At 36.2% G+C, this 12,464-nt stretch overlaps 1 protein-coding gene across 2 annotated transcripts in view; it reads left to right on the top strand.

Moving 5' to 3' along the window:
- Positions 1-12,464, top strand: part of MET18 (ARM repeat superfamily protein) — a 332,877-nt gene that overhangs the window by 218,998 nt on the left and 101,415 nt on the right. The window lies entirely within an intron of this gene.

The following is a 12,464-nucleotide window of genomic DNA, read 5'->3' as shown; positions in this document are numbered from 1 at the left end:
ATCTTGCAAAATATCTCAAAAGAGATGAAAAAATATGCAAAAAACTTAGGACAGTCAATGATCATAGATAAGATAATTGTTTCAAATTTGCTTATATTCTTGAATTAAATACAAAGAGTCATGGTACTCTTTGAAGTGGCAACCGCCTCAACAACAAAGATTTATTCCAAACCATGATTCTAGACAATCCTCTGTTCACTATAACTCCAATATTTAAGCATCACAGAAATTTACCTCTGAGGTAGAAGCCACTTGGGTTAAATGTACACCCTTAATATGAGCTACTTACATGATTACATCTTCATGTGATGCTTGTGTGAAAATCCCACACAATGCAATATTAGCACATTCTAAAGACCCTAATATTTCAAGGTCAGACCCACATACAGAATAGTTCCCTAAGCTGAATAACTAAACAATGATTACTAAAGGCTTAGAAAATAATCATAATATTATAAGGTTAGGACTTTCAAGTTCTAATATGCCCTTCTCGCAAACTTTGTCCTTAAGGCCAGACTCATGGAATTTAATGTCAAAGCTACTGGAAAAGTTCCCAAGTGTCTTCTAGTTGCAAGTGTTGCCACAAGATGAAAATATCTATGATGGTTCGATTATGAAGGTGGTAAATATGTTTCTGTAGAATAGCCTCAATTTTGAGGATGTTTGTCCTGCCGCTTTTTCAAAATCTAGATAATAGACTGCTCACTTAGAGTGATGTCAGAGTTTGGGGATCGAGTTCGGTGCTTGATGCAAGTTGAGTGTTGTTGGAGATCAGGGATCAAAGTTGCTGCATGGTGCATGCTAGAGAGTTTGAAGTTGCTGCCTGATGCATGTCAAGAGCTATTAGTGGTTAAGATTCATTAAGCACTTGACTTCAGCTAGAAAGCTGTGTGTTAGGGATTGGAGATATTGCCCGACCCAAGCCAAGAACCATCAGAGTTCAAGGATTGGGGTTACAGCCTAAGACATGCCATGTTGGAAGGAAGGGTAAAACTTGAACCTTTAACGGGTTGATGTCTTAAAGACTATAAGGCCTATAAGGCTGACCTGTGATGAAGTGTATAGTATTCAAAATCTGGGATTGGGTGCTATTTTGGGTCTAGATCAATTAGTTTGGTCTTTCCTGTGGAGAACACATTAAACTAGAGAGACAGTTCAGTTGTGATCATCATCATTCATTTTATCTTATCATATTTTCTGGACACTGTGCTCAAACTATCTGTTGTGGGTGGAAATCCATTGGATTCTGTGATCAGTGGAAGAAAACACATTGGTTTCTATAATCAGTAGACGAAAATCCTTTGGTTTGATATCATTCTCACTCAAGGAATGTGGAGCTTCAAAAATTTGCAAGAATTTAGCATGTCATTGTGAGGATTGTTTGTCAATGCTGGATATTGCTGTTGTATTGACTATCATAATGCTTCCTTTGTTGCAGAGATCAGGTCATAATCAATATAGTTACTACTGGAGTTCGAATCATTTGTGCAAGCTTATTTGTGTTGTTGAGTTTAAATTAGTTACTGCAGTTATATTATTTGGTAAAGATTGTGTTTATGTTATTTGGTGAATAGCTCTGTTTGTGTTTCAATTTTCAAAATTTTCTTTTCTCGAGGATCTGGAAAGGGACATTATATTGGTATTAGATATCCTTTATAGTCAGCCTGTGAGTGTGATAATGGAGGTTTATACAAGAAAGTGATAGGGAAATCAGGTACTTGTGAAAGGAAATAAGCAAAGAGGCAGCATTAAGAGACAGAAATGAGAAGCACATTACATGGAGGTGAGTAGGATTAAAAATAGAGGTTTATATAATTGAAATCTATCATGAGGAATTATATGGTCGAGATGCTAAGGACTTCGAAGGAAATCAATCAGCAGCGGGTTTTTGGGAAATATATTCCAATTTGGGTAGAAGAAAGCAATTCTGAAAATTCAACTAAGCCAGCTTTAAAGACGAGCAGAGCAATGATGTATCATGCTGAATATAATGCTTTGAATCTTATCATCCATCAATACATGTCTTTTGTTGAGTGTTATGAAATGATGAAAAGGAAAAAAAGGCATAGAAGAAGAAGGTATGAGGAGAAATCTTGTAAGGACTCTTAACATCACTTGGGAAAGATCATTATACCCACATATGATGGGTTGGGAGGCTGATCAGAAAGGACCTGGTTGCAAATGTTGAATACTTATATTTCTTTGAATCCAATGTTTGAAGTAAAAAGTATGAAATTTGTGACTTTACACGTAGAGACTGTGGTCCATGAGTGGTGTACCATGTCATGGTAACCCAAGAACATTGCTCAATCACTATTCTTGAAGGGTTTAATCGAACATTGATGGAGAGGTTTTGTAATGTCCCCATTTTGGAAGTAATTTGATTTAATTAATTAAGTTGTCCAAAATAATGAATATTTTATGAGGATGACTAATTAATTATTTTAATTAAATAAATAAGTGGTATTAAGTTAATTATTTATAAAGTTATCAAATAAATAAATATTAAAAGGTAACTTTATATTTAATTAATTTAATAAAGTGACTTAAATAAAATAATATATCATAAAGTCACTTAATAAAAATAAAATAATTTCTGGAAGCTTCTAGATTTGGGCCAACCTCTTGAGGAAAAAGTATAAATAGATATCATGGGCCTCATTCTCACCATCCAAGAATTGTTGTTTGAATTGATGATTCTTTGGTGGTGGAGAAGCCAGCTAGGGTTTCAGCCATTGGAGGACCCTTTGAGGATGAAAACTCTCATTGGTTACGCAATTTTGAGGCTGTGAGATACCAGCTGAATTATTGCTGATTGTGGGCTTTACTTCAGAAGTCTAATCTTGTGCTTCACGGTGGAGATTATTTGAGTAAAATAGTTGATGTAGTATTGTACTTGCAATAGCTGATGTATTGTTGCATTTGATGGAGAAGTTACTTCAGTAGCTGATGTATTGCTGAGATTGATTATGTTATTGAGCAGGATCATTACAGACCTTCATAATCTGCTGTCATGGAGGTTGATCAGCCTATGTGAGTCTCATGTTTTTGCTCATACCTTTCGATTGAGGAGGCCAATCATTTTGGGTATTGTTGCATTCAATTCCTATCGTCGAGACAATCATTTTAGGGGCAAATTGGAAGGCGTTTGGTGCTGCAATTAATTATCTAAACTTTTGCCAGGCAAGAACAGGGGCAGCAGCTTGAGTATTTCAATTTGAGCTTGGAAGGTGCCTATCACATTGGATTTTTATTGTTTCTTCATCAACAACATTGGGCGTCATCATTACTAGGTTCTTCTTGCATTCATTAAGTAGTTTGCATTGTCATCATAGACATTTTAATTGCTGCTATAACTGAATACTTAGAAAATCAAATTTGGCACTATTGTCAAACAATTGTAAGCTAAGAGTCTTGACCAATTCATAGCATCATTGTAGTAGACATTTTATTGCAAAGAAGGAGATATAAGTTGTTGGTCAACTACTATTGTAATTGAATATGTTATTGCCATTCATGATCAACTTATTAGTTTGCATGCCAATTGTTTGTCAAAATGTCAATTGGCTGTAGGTTCTCTTTTTTTGGCATAAATAATGTTATAATTATGCATACCAAATGTTTGTTAAAATACCACTTGGCTGTAAGTGCATAAATGTCATTTTGGGTTGCATTCAAAGTGTTTGTCATAATTACTAGTTGCTGTAGCTGCATATTGCAAGTAGTTTCAGTCACATATATGCATTGAATATTGTCAAAATAAGTTGCATATTCATGATAGGTCATTGTTTAGTCAATTTAGAATCATTTGTAAACATTCTCATTGATGCTAATTGAAGAAAATAGTCATTACAGCAAACTGAAATGTTATATCAGTCATATGACCCTTGTATGTGAAGTGTTTGACGAAATTCTTTGAGCCTTCGATCAGCATTTTAAGGTCAGATTTGAGCAGGGTCATTATAGGTTTGATAGGAAGAATTTGGAGATTACTTCAATGAGCTAGCACAATTGAGGGAAGAGGGTACGATTGAGTACTACGTGGTGGTTTTTCATGTGACAAAAAGGAGACTCAGTTATTTTTGTAGAAGGCCTCTAGAAATTCTCAAGGGTTTGGTAAGGATGCTTGACCCAAATTCCTTGCGAGATGCTAGGAGAAGAGATCTGAGTTTGAAGAACTCGATGGCCAAAAGAAAATGCTACTCTTGGGGTACATCATCGATGTTGCGAGAGAAGTATGCTCATAAGAGCATCCCTCAACCTAAGGCATTATCCCCAAAATTGAGTGAAATGGATGAGAGTAATTGTCAGCCGACTGGATGGTGCCGGCGGTGTTTCTGTAGCTGACGGAATGACTGTCGTCGGTGTTTTATATTTTGTAGCCGATGGGTAAATAGTTTGTAGCGGACATAATGTTTGTGGCCGACGGACTCCTTCGGGAAGGTTCGGCGGATAGTATTTATATCCCGTCTGGGATCATTGTAAATCATCATCTTCTATCATTAATCTTATGAAGCATAATGTATGTCTGGCATATGCGAATATAATTCTGCTGTTTGTGTTTGTGTTCATTGTCTGTATGCATTGTTTTAATTTACCCGTACGGTAAACAGTAATGAGATGAAGAATGAACTTAGGAGGAAGAAACCATCGTTCTCTTGTAGAGAGTTGTAGACTCCTAGACATAGATGCTTGGGTAAATGCCAAATAAATTGCATAGAAGTGGTCTCAAAAAGATTTAGAATAAGAATAAACCAAAGGTATTTGAAAATTGTGTCGATCAGTTTGTTGAACACGCATTCTACAACTTTATCGATGAAGGTGCAATAGTGAAGAGAGGATTGAAAGCAAAAGAAACTAAAGGTTCCAATGTTGCAAGGGTTGATGGACTTACCATTCTATTTACCTTTGTAATCAACTCAATATCATTCATGGAGAGCATAAGGCATGTAATGACTTTTATGTGCTTAGTTTAGGAAATATTGATAAAAAATTTGGAATACAATGGCTGCATTCACTAGGAGAATCTTTGTAAAACTACCAAATTATGGAACTCAAGTCATAGAAAATGGAAAGAAGATTGCTCCTGTAATAACCCCAGCTGGCTATAACTCAAAAAGCTCCAGATTTCTTCACTAATTAGTTGTTTGACGTTTTGTCACACTTGGCATGCATTTGGTATTTTCAGTTTGACAATGAAACTTTGAATCGATAAGAAGTGGTAACCAATTGAGGGAATACATATTGGATGATTTGGAAATGAAACTTGCTTAATTTTATTTAACAAACCAAACCAAGCCAAGAGTTATGTCATAACAATGCCACCTCCAAACAGAATACAAACACCACTTTGCAGTTATTTATTTATCAGTATAATGACATCAGCATTAATCCATTTGGCAATTCACCTAATTAATATACTGACAATTCCAATTTCCAAACACAAGTAACCTGGAATTTCGCTTGCTTGCCACAGACCCAATTGCTCTATATGGTTGATAGCAGTCTCTGATTGTAGCTGGAAATGTCCACCAACCTCCAAACTTCTCAAAACGTGGTCTATGTAACAGATTGCAGTGAACCAATTGAGGGAATACATATTGGATGATTTGGAAATGAAACTTACTTAATTTTATTTAACAAACCAAACCAAGCCAAGAGTTATGTCATGACAATGCCACCTCCAAACAGAATACAAACACGACTTTGCAGTTATTTATTTATCAGTATAATGACATCAGCATTAATCCATTTGGCAATTCACCTAATTAATATACTGACAATTCCAATTTCCAAACACAAGTAACCTGGAATTTCGCTTGCTTGCCACAGACCCAATTGCTCTATATGGTTGATAGCAGTCTCTGATTGTAGCTGGAAATGTCCACCAACCTCCAAACTTCTCAAAACGTGGTCTATGTAACAGATTGCAGTCACCAAAATGTGTTGCCCAAGCCACCACAGTGAACGTGGCTGCCAGTGCTCCAAATGCAGGCCTGAGAAAATGAAATGCAGGTCCCTCCCAAGCAGCTGCCAGTCTGTTTAAACAAACACAGGCCCTGCTATTGAAAACATAGGCCCAGTATTGAACCAGAGCGCCAGAAACACAAAGGCAGTTGTTCTGTCTGATCCTCACTCGCAGATTTGACAATCTAGGGCCTCCAACCTCTCAGTACGGGCCTGTAGAAACTCACGCAGCCTCAGCATGTGAACGCCAATTAGCAGATGTAATTGCAAATTCTTAGAGACACCAATCTTCACCCAATTTTGAGTAAATGGCAGCTTCAAAAGAGCAGGGTGATTCTCTATTTGTAGTCACAGCTGCTTGCAACTGCAAATATATATATTTTTTCTCACAGATAATTTGCAGAATTTGATCTATCCTCCTAATCCTCAGAATAGTTGTCTTGCAAGAAACAGTAATGACTGTATGGAAGACGATTATTGCAGTTGTTACATATCCAGACTAATCCCTCGATGTGGACAGGTAATGTAATTAACTTCTACGCCTGATATCTCCCAGCAACAGGTCAAACTATAGGGAGACTACAATAATGTTAGGTTTATAATCCTCACATTAACTCTTAGGATAAGACTTCTTCCAAAGCCACAGTAGCACAGAAAATGGAATACTAAACAACTCAAACTCAAACCCTTATACATCAGCAAGGAAAATGAAAGCCAGACTTAGATAAATAAATCACACAAGAAAGAAAAGGCAAATGGGTAATCGGATGCTTTTCTCATCAAGTGGGCTCATATTTATAATCTCCAAATGGCACAAGTTTCCCAAACGTAAGTCCACTTAAGAACCTACCTCAACACAACATCATTTTATAGTTATAACATTTAAATATACTAAAGTGCCATATAGTAATGTAAACTTAATAATTAATCAATAAATATGAACCTGCACAATAAATAGCTCCATCCACTGTAGGCGACGACCAACAATCAATGCCACCCACTGCACTACCAAATATGGCAGCTGCCCAATTTAGACTTACTAAAAAAGTAGGTTCACAACTAAGACCCTCAAATCTTCACAAGGGTCGCTATGATGAAATGATTAAATCAACCATAGAGGCTCGCCAAAAATGGAGACATTACAACACCTTGAGGGATCTCAACTAGAGCTGCACGAGTGGTCACAAGTTACAACCAAGAGGATGAAGGTATACGATAACTTTATTAATTTCCAATAGAAGATGACCAAGGGTCAAAGGAATTGTCAAGAACAACAATATGGGGCTAACCTGCAACAAGGACAACAAATGATGCCCTAAGAATAAAAAACATAAATAAAAAGAAAGAGGGCGGTCCAAAAGAAAAGAAAACCCTCTTGAACCCTTGAAGGAATGCAATTAAGGGTTTTGAACAACCATGAAGAACTTTTGAATTGAAGGATAAGCAATAAGACCAGTCAGAACCTTGGGTTGCTTATGACAATCCTACAAGAGGAGGTTGTTACAGACAGGAGCCCATCTTGGGCTTCACAGATCTAGAACAAGGGGTGGGCCCAAGATGATGCTTGGTACTCTGTATTGAGTGAAGCCCTAAAAATATGTAATGAGCTAACAAAGTGGAGGTGTCATAGGATGTCAATGTTGGAGTGTATGGTCCCAAAGTGTAATGGCTTCTTCGAAATAAAGAGCAAGGAACCTTTGGTCTGTAAATCAGAAAAAAGGTAGAGAGTGACTATGCAACGCTGAAAAGGTAGTAGAACATCCTTTTGCCTTGGTAGTATAAAGTACAATGAGAAAATGAAGTGCTCCTTAGAGTCAACCTGCCCAATGCTGCAAAGCTGACAAATCTTGTTCTCACTATCAATATGATGTTTGGTCTCGTAATGGAGCTTATCTGAACTCACTTTGAAGGAGCCAAGGGGGATCTTGAGGGAATAAGGCTAGTGGTGGGATAAGTAGGAAGGACGACAGTGAGTCCGTCCTTCAACCCCATAAATTTCTCCACATTAAAGGTAAACTTAGGACAAAGACCCCATGGGGGTTAACTCAAATAGTGTGAATCAACTACTTGTTAACGTCATCTTTGATGCACCTATTTAGCTCTTTGCAAGGAAGAAGAAGACGGGGTGGTGCATCAATAGAATACTAGAAGGGAGGGAGGCTATTCATCTTAATCAAGATAGATCCAAGAAGAATCAAAGTCTCAACAAAGCATCCACAAGCCTGACCGAAGGAGACAATAGAAGCAGTGAAAGTCTCTGAAGAGCAATATGAAAGGTAGGGGTCTTTGTGACGCCCCTTACCCGAGTCAACAAAGGTATGAAGGAGGTAAAGGTAAAAGACCAGATCAAAGATGGCCTCAACCCTGAACGGACAAGCCCCAAACTTTGCAAGAATGATGTTGTGTAGGATGAATTTCTTGTACTAACCGGGGGAGAATATGAACCTGTTAGGTAGAGGCTAATCAGCATCCAGCAAAGTGGAACCCCACACCACCAAACCAATGGTAACAATAGGTTTGATAAGTGTATCCGTAAGTATCATCTTGGACAAAGTCTGTTGGAAATGGTGTAGAAAACATTATTGCTGAATGAGAGCTGTAATGCCCCCTTTCAGAATGGCCTTTGATGTTAGGACAATTACTCCTATACCTTAGATTAATCTTTGCAATTGACTATAAAATGAAGATTAGAACAATATTCCCTTACAACTTTGGATTCAATCATTCATATTTCTGCATAAATCTTTTACCCTTTCATATCTGACCTTAGTATTGTAATAATCCCAATAGAACATTACCCAAACTCTCTTAATATTATTATGTATTATGATCAAATCGATTGCTTAGTTATTGAAGTATTGTTGTAGGTTGTAGAAATAACAGGTCTAATAATCATGCTCTGTTTAATTATCAATGGGTTAATATCAGCATTTGGGGGTCGCTTGATACCAACTCGAGATTTTATTTATTTAATGGGTCATGTCCGATGTTCATGGATTCTTATATGCTTTTTCTCCCTATCCTTTTAATTCTTGATGCCTCATGGCACTGTTCTTCACGCTTCTAAGTTTCCAATGAGAAAGAATAATAAATACTAGTGTTCCCACACTATTTGACACTCAACATCAAATGATATTGTGTTTGCAATATTATGTTTTGTATGCCTAAACTGTAAGACATAATGTAAAATATTTGGAGAGTAGTATTATGTATATAAACTCCAAGAGTCCCGAACAGTATTACCATTACATTCATTATTATAACTTCTCTTTCATAGAATATGATTTTATTGTGACGTTTCCTGCTGTCTGTGTGTACCTGAAGGGAGATATACACTGATTAGAAATTCCCTAGGACTACTGTTTAGTGATTGTAAGGTTATACATTGGTCTGATTACAAGACACCAATGACAAGTCGAGATAGTATTTGGTCTGTCCCTGTTAACTTCAGCGATCCAAAACAGCACCATGTGATGTTCCCTTCTCTTATCTACTTAATAAACTCTGTTTTCTATCATTGCTTAACTGGTACATAGATTCGTTCAATTAAAAATTTATATTGATGTCAACGATTCCTTCTTTATTAACATCAATGAATCATCCATTAATCTCTAAGTGACCACTTCCTAAATAACTGGTTTAGCCTGATTCTTATCTATTGTCTTGATTGCAATCCCACTGCTCAATACTCAGAGACATATATGGATATCTTTCCTTAACTACTGATTGGATAGTTTCAGGTGCATCTGAAATGTAATGGTTTGAGTAATATAATCTGTATGCATTTTAGTTGCTGCATATAATTTAAAAACGTGCGATACATTAGAAAGTGTCTTGTTCCTGTCCCATACGCCGTTCCTTCCTCTCCCCTTGCGATGGTTATTTCTTTCCAATATAAACGTCTTGCGAGCATGCAGATGTGTCCCCTAGGCGTCCAATGACATGATTGTTCATCAGCATCTCTTCATACATTAATTGTAACTTCCTATACTGATTTGACTTCCTAATTGCTGTTATTGGAATGTCCATTATTAGTGCTTATTCTAGTGCTTTGTGACAACTTTAGAGGATAATAATCTGTTAGCTACATTAACCTCTTTCTTGCCTCTTCATCCACATTAACCTTGGGCAGACGGGTAGTAACTTCAATCATTTCTTAGTTAATTACATGACACGTGCTTATTTGATAATAACTAGGTTACCATGGTTCATCCCTCCCCCTGGACCAGCAGAAGTTCTAACTGGTTCAAAGTTTGGGTCCGGTTCGAGTTCTGGTTCAGGGAGGGTGCTATTTTTGAGTGTGGGTTTGATTGGGTTTGAAACAAGTTTGAACCCCGGCAGACCAAGCCAGTAAAATCAAATCAAGTTCGACCCCACCTGTTTGTAGGGCCCTGTGGATGGTGGAAATGAGTTTTTTAAGCTGAGCAACTTCATAAGCAATAGAAAATCTGGCCATGAAGAAGAAATTTCAGAGGGTATCTTAAGTCTGATTTTCCGTATAGCTGGAAGTTAAAATCAGTGACAAGAATTATGAAGATTGGAATAAGTTCTGTTCCTTCTATCAAATGAAAGTAATTTCTGGTTGCAACGTTTACAAATTTTAAAGGTATGCAATTATGTTACAAGTTCCATATTTGTTGTTGCATGCATTTGGATGGTAACGTTTAGGATTAAGGATTGTTTTAGATAATTGCAGTATAGCTTCTCTACCAGGAAAGTATATTTGACCTTCTCTGGGTATTACTTGACAGTCCTTGGGATTGATACGAACTAGTTTAAAAAATCATTTAAAAGAAAATACAGACACGATTTGTAGATACTGCTTGTTAGGGTTTAGTTGTCAAAGTCAATGGGGTTTGATACACAGGCTAATTTCTGGGATATCAGTTGGCAAGTTTGAGTTTCTAAGAGTCCAATCGCTGGTGAAGGCCACATTGTTTGCTTTCTCTCTTTTCTGCAACTATTTGTGCTGTCAAAATTTGAAACATCTTTAAGTTGGTATTGCTTGTTCGCAGCTGAAGAAAGGGTTCTGGAGTATTCCAGTTGGCATGTTTTTGTTGTTTAAATGTGTTTATGCTACTATGCTACATTCTAATTTTGACTCATGTTTCATATATATATATATATATATATAATTTTTACATGTTTTTGTACTAACAAACCCAAATGAATACAAACTCCTTTCCAAAATTTGGATGAACTTGTGAACCAGTTCTCGAACTTCAAACTTGGAACCAAAGTCGAACCAGTAACTTAGATTAATAATATAAATCATTCCTATTGGCACTGAATGCATTGCTGTTACAATCAATGCATTGCTGTTACAATCATAGCCACATTGTTGTTGTACTTGGTGTCTTCCTCCTTATTTAACTTCTCCCTTTGGTAATATCATGCTCGATTACTTTTAGTTTTGTTTTACTTCTTCACATCAATTTGTTGAGTCCTTTGACTGCTGACTATTCCTCGTAAAAGATGTGTTAATTATTTGTAATGATTAATATCTCATTTGAATTTAATTTAATTGTGACTATAGCTCAAAGCAATATTAGATTATATTATTTATCATTATATTATTATTTTATTTTCAATATTATAGGTAATGTAATAATATCTTATTAAAATGTTAGAACTATATAGTTTATTTATAATCCATCTTTATATTTCATTATTATTATTTATTCTACGTTACCAAATTCTCTCCAACAACCATTGATGTCTTGTTCAATTCTGTACAAAGTCTGGTCCTTGTCAAATTATCTTGAAATTCACCTGCAAAGTGACAAATTTGCTGCAAATTCTGTCAGAGGAACCTGGATTTGCACGGAAGTTTGAAAATTTTCTGCCTAGGGGCTGAATGTGATCTCGAAACATTTTTTTAGACTCTTTTAATGTGTTTTTTTTGAATGATTTGGCCTATTTGATCCTTCCAACCCTAAAGTGACCACTAAGAAGACCAAAAAAGATGGTTTATATGTCGTTTATGCATCGATCAATGAAAATGAAAACTTTCTTATAAAGGGAATCCAAATTGACTAGAGGTGACATCCAAATTGACTATCATAGAGGAGTTTCTTTAAAAACGATATGATATCTTCGAATCCCATGGTTAAAGTTTGAATCTCAACTTTGATCTAGCCTGGCTAGAAATCCTCAAAGTAATATAAAATAAAAATTTAGATAACTGCACTTAGCTTGTGACAATTCCTTTCATTCTCAAACTGTACCCTTGATATGGAAATATGTTCCATGCATGTGACCAAGCAAGTGTATAATGTTGTATGTATGGCTAAATGATGCAATTAATATCCTATTCAACTAAAACATAGATATGGTGGTGTATTTTGCTATGTTGCTTTACTATTAGCATAGTGATTTATGGACTTACTTGTTCTTGCATCTATATACACACATTTATTTTAAATAAACATACGTTTTTGTGCAGATGAACCCAAAACGAATTCGAACCCAACCCCAAATTTTTCTGATGAATTTCT

This window comes from Cupressus sempervirens, chromosome 6 (assembly GCF_028749045.1).
Source record: "Cupressus sempervirens isolate cs-2001-9-10 chromosome 6, ASM2874904v1, whole genome shotgun sequence".
Lineage (NCBI taxonomy): Eukaryota > Viridiplantae > Streptophyta > Pinopsida > Cupressales > Cupressaceae > Cupressus > Cupressus sempervirens.
This window is presented reverse-complemented; position numbering and strand designations above follow the sequence as displayed.